Here is a 6,827-nt window from a genome sequence, read left to right on the forward strand (position 1 = left end):
GGGATATAAGACGAGGTGATACAATGATTTATGAAATTTAAGTATTTTAAATCAAATGTATGACACAAACGAAGCATTACGTAAATTTAATACACACGGGTAATTTGTATGCAAGATTTAGTTCACATTTGACTCAAACAGGATAGTAGTGTAGCTAAAACGCATGTTAAGAGAAACGCAAATTCGATCTCGCGATTTGACAGAAGCCGAAACTTGCCGGATATACAGTGAGCGATTTTAGAAGAAAACGCAGGAGAGGCAAAACAAAAGAGAACGAGCGCGCGGCGCTCGATGAGCAAATCGGCGTGATTCTCTTGAAAGCTCGTTCTGGCTTAGTTGGAGTAAACGAGACAGCAGGATGAGCTTTCGGATTGAATGATGACTCGTGAGCGAGTAAGGAGAGAATAGCGTGCTCTTACTCGCTGCGAAGGAGCTCGATGTCGATCGATGTTTCAGTCTGGTTTGTATTTTTGAGGCGAAAAGTCATGCGTCAATTTCTTTGACGGTTATTTTGAAGATGGCCGCGATGGGACACGACAATGGCGTGGCTTAGCTCCCTTTTTGTGTGTTTCGGCGGTAGTGGATAATTTAGTGTTTCATTGTATGGGGGAATACTGCGTTCTCACCGGCCGATGGTACGTATTACACGTGGGAAAGAATTACGGTTGTTTCTACCAGCAGTCTGGTGAAAAGGTGTTTTACAATTTAGTGTGGTCAGGTAAAAGTGAGTTATAATAACAACTGCTCGGTAACGAAACCAAAGAGGAAATTTATAAAAAGACAAAACAAGACTGGCCAACACTAATCAAAGGAAAAAAAAGACATTTCCTAGAGAAAACTGGCAAAAAAGACTGGCCAGCGCAAAGAAGGAGAAGAGAATGAAAGCCATAGAGGAAATGGCAGATAAGTTTAGTCAGCAAATTGACAAAGGCAAAAAAGATTGAAAAGCCTTAGCAAAAATGGCAAAAAAGAATGAAAAGCCATAGTATCCAGTGGATACGGGAAGGTCCGCAGCAACGGTCGAATGATTACGCTGTCAGCTTTGTAAGCGGATGATCATGGGTTCGATTCCCATCTGCTTTAATCTTCCATCGGATGGGAAAGTAAAACGTTGGTCCTGGTCTTAGTTGTTGTTAGGCCGTTAAGTCATTCCAGGTGTGGGAGTCGTTCCCCTAGTATAAGTGCAAACATCACACCAAACCAAGCCTGCTCCTGTAAAATCACTGGCGACGGTTGGACTCACCAAGGTCGTCAGTTCGAACCCTGGGGTGGAAGGTTTCTTGGAGTAGAAAGAGGTTTAGGTGCTCTCCCCATTCAAGCTTTCGGACTTCTAGGTTCGAGCAGAAACTTGCAATAGAGACCACAAAATACCTAGGGGTCGTTTAAGTGGATAGTTTGATTTTGAGAAGGTCCGTCGTGGAATCAGACTCGAGACGATTGAGTGTTCTGTTGTTCCAGACGAGAAAAGGACGATAGCAAGCAAACTGTCGAGTTTAGAAATATAATTGAATTGATCAAGAGTTTGTAATCGCGATAATATGTATTCTCCGACTCGTGTTTTGAAAGCAGTTTTAAGAAACTTAAAAAAAACTGAATATGCCAGAATGGAAAGCATTTTCCATGCGACTTATGTTTGAGCTTCGATTGAATGTCGTGGACTGAGTTACAGAATGTTTTGTCGAAGAAGTAGATTGATCTGATGATTTCAGGAAATTTCAATCAGTTTTGAGTAAGAATGTAAGAAGGGTAGTCTGGAAACCTACCCGACTTATGTTTGAGCTTCGAATGATTGTCGTAGGCTGAGTTAAAGATTGTTTGTCAAGGCAGTAAATTAAACTGATAGTTTCAAGAAATTCCAATAAATTTCAATCAGTTTTGTGTGAGAATTTTAAAAGGGTAGTCTGGAAACCTACCCGACTTATGTTTGAGCTTCGATTAAATGTCTTGGGCTGAGTTACAGAATGTTTTTCAAAGAAGTAAATTGATCTGATAGTTTCAAAAAAAATTTCAATAAATTTCAATTAGTATTGTGTGAGATTTTTAAAAAGGTAGTCTAGAAACCTACCCGACTTATGTTTGAGCTTCGATTGAATGTCTTGGGCTGAGTTACAGAATGTTTTGTCAAAGAAGTAGATTGATCTGATGATTTCAGGAAATTTCAATCAGTTTTGAGTGAGAATTTAAGAAGGGTAGTCTGGAAACCTACCCGACTTATGTTTGAGCTTCGATTGATTGTCGTAGGCTGAGTTACAGAATGTTTTGTCAAGGAAGTAAATTGATCTGATAGTTTCAAGAAATTTCAATAAATTTCAATCATTGTGAGAATTTTACAAGGGTAGTCTGGAAACCTACCCGACTTATGTTTGAGCTTCGATTGAATGTCTTGGGCTGAGTTACAGAATGTTTTGTCAAAGAAGTAGATTGATCTGATGATTTCAGGAAATTTTAATCAGTTTTGAGTGAGAATGTAAAAACGGTAGTCTGGAAACCTATCCGACTTATGTTTGAGCTTCGATTGATTGTCGTAGGCTGAGTTACAGAATGTTTTGTCAAGGAAGTAAATTGATCTGATAGTTTCAAGAAATTTCAATAAATTTCAATCAGTTTGAGTGAGAATTTGAAAAGGGTAGTCTGGAAACCTACCCGACTTGTGTTTGAGCTTCAATTGAATGTCTTGGGCTGAGTTACAGAATGTTCGTCAAGGAAGTAGATTGATCAGATGATTTCAATAAATTTCAATCAATGTTGAGTAAGAGTTTAAGTAAGGGCTGATACTGAGGAAGAGATGTAATAATTTTAGATTCAGATGGAAAATATTAATAAATAAGAAATGATAATTTAAACTACATTAATAGTAATAGTCAGATAGTCATTGAGTCATGAATGAAGAAAAAACATGCGGAAAAGATTAACTATTAACTATTAATTATAATAAAAACATAAAATAGATTTATAAATCAGTAACTGCGAAGATTTAAAAACAAAATCCTAAGAAAAATAAGTGGAAGTGATCAAGATGAGAATTAAGTAATTTGAGAAAAGAAGCAATAAATTGCTGTAAATGAGTTATTACAAATGCGATACTGAAAAGTAAAAAAAAAAAAGGAAGCATACAGAAAAGTAAAGATTATAAATAACGGGCTGTGGGAAATAGCTTTTAAAGATAACGGCATATTTAGAGACGATCAGAGTTTAAAAAAATATATATATATATAATAATACATTAAGATACGAACAGATGTTGAAAGCTCAGAAAAGAATTGACAGAAAAAAATTAATACAGAGAAAATCGAATGATTAAAATATAACAAAACCATTTATCATACCATGCAGGTGCGAGTGAATAAATAAGAGATAAGAAGGAATAATAAATTGCTATAAATTAGTTATTACAAGAGCGATATTCAGACAGGAGACGAAAGAATTATTTGAGGGAAGGAAGCATACAGAAAGGTTAAGATTATAAATAACGGACTTTGGATAACAGTTAAGAATTTAAGAAAATAAAAATACATCAAGATTCGATAAGATGTAAAAATAAAAAAATAAACGAATAGATATGGCATTAAATTATGAATAAGGTACAGAGATGGCACAATTCGTAAATAAATACACAACATGAGATTAGCGGAATGTGAAATTAAATAAAATCAAGAAATACATTGGACTCTCTATGTATCGATTTAAAGAGACCATCGAGAGTGGGAGGTATCAAACTATTGAACGAAAAGCAAAGCATGCTATTTGAAGAGACTACAACAAGAGAGTCAACTGCAAACATTAAAAAAAACTTAATCTGCTACTCTAAAGTCAATAAATATTTAAAATATAAATAAGAGTGAGCAAGTAAAGTGAATAATTAATATAAAAAAAAGTTGAAGTATAGAAACATAAAGCCAAGAAGGAAAATTTTGTAGTAAAGTTGAAGTAAAGCCAAAAGAAAAACCACAGGTAAAAGTGAGTGGCAAATTTGATGTAGGATTACCTTAAACAAAATGGAAAAGTAAAAAAAAATGCTAAAATTAAAAGAAAAAAAAGAAAAGACAGTTTCAAACGGCGAGTTAATTTCATTAAAATGTTTATAATGGAAGGAGAAGAGAACTAAGCTAGTTGGACATAAAAAAATGTTTAAAACGAATAATGAATAGTGTATATGGCACCAATTTCTATGAGAGAATAATTTAAGAGTTTATTTAAAGGTTCTATAAGCTATTGTCTTTCATATGTTTATAGGACCTGATAAAAAAAAGTCTAGAATTAAAGATGCATACATGAAAAGAGTACAGGAGGGGAATATTGTGGGATATAAGACGAGGTGATACAATGATTTATGAAATTTAAGTATTTTAAATCAAATGTATGACACAAACGAAGCATTACGTAAATTTAATACACACGGGTAATTTGTATGCAAGATTTAGTTCACATTTGACTCAAACAGGATAGTAGTGTAGCTAAAACGCATGTTAAGAGAAACGCAAATTCGATCTCGCGATTTGACAGAAGCCGAAACTTGCCGGATATACAGTGAGCGATTTTAGAAGAAATCGCAGGAGAGGCAAAACAAAAGAGAACGAGCGCGCGGCGCTCGATGAGCAAATCGGCGTGATTCTCTTGAAAGCTCGTTCTGGCTTAGTTGGAGTAAACGAGACAGCAGGATGAGCTTTCGGATTGAATGATGACTCGTGAGCGAGTAAGGAGAGAATAGCGTGCTCTTACTCGCTGCGAAGGAGCTCGATGTCGATCGATGTTTCAGTCTGGTTTGTATTTTTGAGGCGAAAAGTCATGCGTCAATTTCTTTGACGGTTATTTTGAAGATGGCCGCGATGGGACACGACAGGTACCGAGTTCTTCATTTACTGGTGGAATGGACGACGACAGTTCCTTGGCTCCAGTCTCCGCGGCATGGTTGTGTCGCATGCTGTCACTAGTTGTGCTGTTAGCACGTCGGCACTCAAGTCTTGGGGACCATCACACCAATGGAGCGCTTCCACGAAGAGACCCTCGTCGAAGTACTGCAGCTTCCATTTCCTTCCGTAGGACCGGCTGCTCCTATCTGGTACAGGGGCTCGTCTCCCGATGCTGTACCGGATCGCTTGGTGATCACTATGGGTATAGTCTTCACTTACCCTCCAGTTCATGTCGGCCGCCAGCCGCGGGCTACAGAACGTAACGTCGATAATGGACTCACGACCGTCTTTGCGGAAGGTACTGCTGGTTCCGCGATTCGCCAGCCTAACGTCCAGCTTTGCCAGAGCTTCCATTAGGCTATGCCCCCTAGCATTGGTGCACCTACTACCCCACTCGACTGCCCACGCGTTGAAGTCACCTCCGATGACGATCGGGCTTCGTCCGATCAGTTCGTCGGTCAGACTATCCAGCATCTGCTGAAACTGCTCCAAGGTCCATCTTGGGGGAGCATAGCAGCTACAGAAGAAGGTTCCGTTTACTTTTGCGATCACGAATCCTTCAAACGCCCTCGAGACCACTTCCTGTATGGGGTACCGCCCCATCACGTGTATCGCCGCCATTCTTGCTGTATCCGCGGCCCAGTTTCCGTTGTCGTGTGGAACTCGGTACGGTTCTGCAATAATTGCCACGTCGCAACCCGTCTCCGCGGTCGACTGCCACAGCAGTTGCTGTGCAGTGTCGCAGTGGTTGAGGTTCACCTGGGACACCTCCATTACTTTTTGCCCGAGGCCAGCTTCTGATAGACCGGGCAATTAAAGCCACCCGTCGTGTGACTATTGCCATCTCCTTCTTTACAGAGCATGCACTTCGGCTTATTTTTGCAGTCTCTTGCCATGTGGCCTTCTCTACCACATCTTCTGCAACTGTTGGTTCGATCGGGGCCGTCGCAATTTCTCGCCTGGTGGCCGAAACCCATACAGCGGAAACACCTCGTCATCTGCTGGGTCACTCGAGGAACAGGCCTCAGTGGGCACACCGACCACCCTACTTTGACCTTGCCGGCTTCCAGCAGCTTAGACGCCGAAGGCGTCGATAGTCGGACCGACGCAATTTGCGTGCCGCCGTAGGCTTTCCTCAACCGGATTGCCATCGGTGTCGTGCGGTCATCCAGAAGAACGATCAGCGCATCTTCTAGCTCTTCCTCCGTCGTGATCTCGTCCAGGTTCCTGCACTCGATCGTTGTCTCCGGCGATAGCGCCCTCACCTTCGACTCGTAGCCTACGGCTTTCTCGACGAGGGACTTAAAAGCTGAGCTCTTGACCGCGGGGTCATTCTTCAGCTCAAAAAGCATCGCTCCGGTCTGTGTGCGCCTGGTTTTAACCACGTTCTCGCCAAGCTCCTTGAGTTCCGGATCGGTTCGTACTTTCCGGAGGAGGTCTGCGTACGAAACACCTTCCTTCACCTCGACCACCAAAGCCTCGCCTTTGTTACGCTCCCTGCGAAACTTGGGTTTTTGGGTGTCCTCGTTCTGCTTCCCTTTTTTCTTCCGCTTCTTTTTCTTGACCTTCTCCCATTCCTCCTTCCCTGGGTCTGGTTCTGGCTCCTTCGCTGGGTCCGGACTGTCTCCATTCCCCTGCTTCTGCTTCTTTGCGTCCTCCTCCTCTCCAGGCGTTTCCCTGTCCCTTTTAGAGCCTGGGCCGGGCGGCGTTTTCGGTTTTTTCTCCCGTAGCGCTTCCTCCTCCAGTTTTGCGTTCAGCGTTTCTTCGGCTCTTTCAGCTCTGAGCTTCAGTGAATTCCGCGTCACCACCAGCGAGCTGTTTTCGCGCTCTGCGGCATTCATGGCTGCCTTGACTCCATTCACCATCTGCTTGATTCTGGTGTGGACGTTGTTTTTGTCCTTGATGAAATCAAAGAGT

The sequence above is a fragment of the Culex pipiens genome, chromosome 1, assembly GCF_016801865.2.
Source record: "Culex pipiens pallens isolate TS chromosome 1, TS_CPP_V2, whole genome shotgun sequence".
NCBI classification, from domain to species: domain Eukaryota; kingdom Metazoa; phylum Arthropoda; class Insecta; order Diptera; family Culicidae; genus Culex; species Culex pipiens.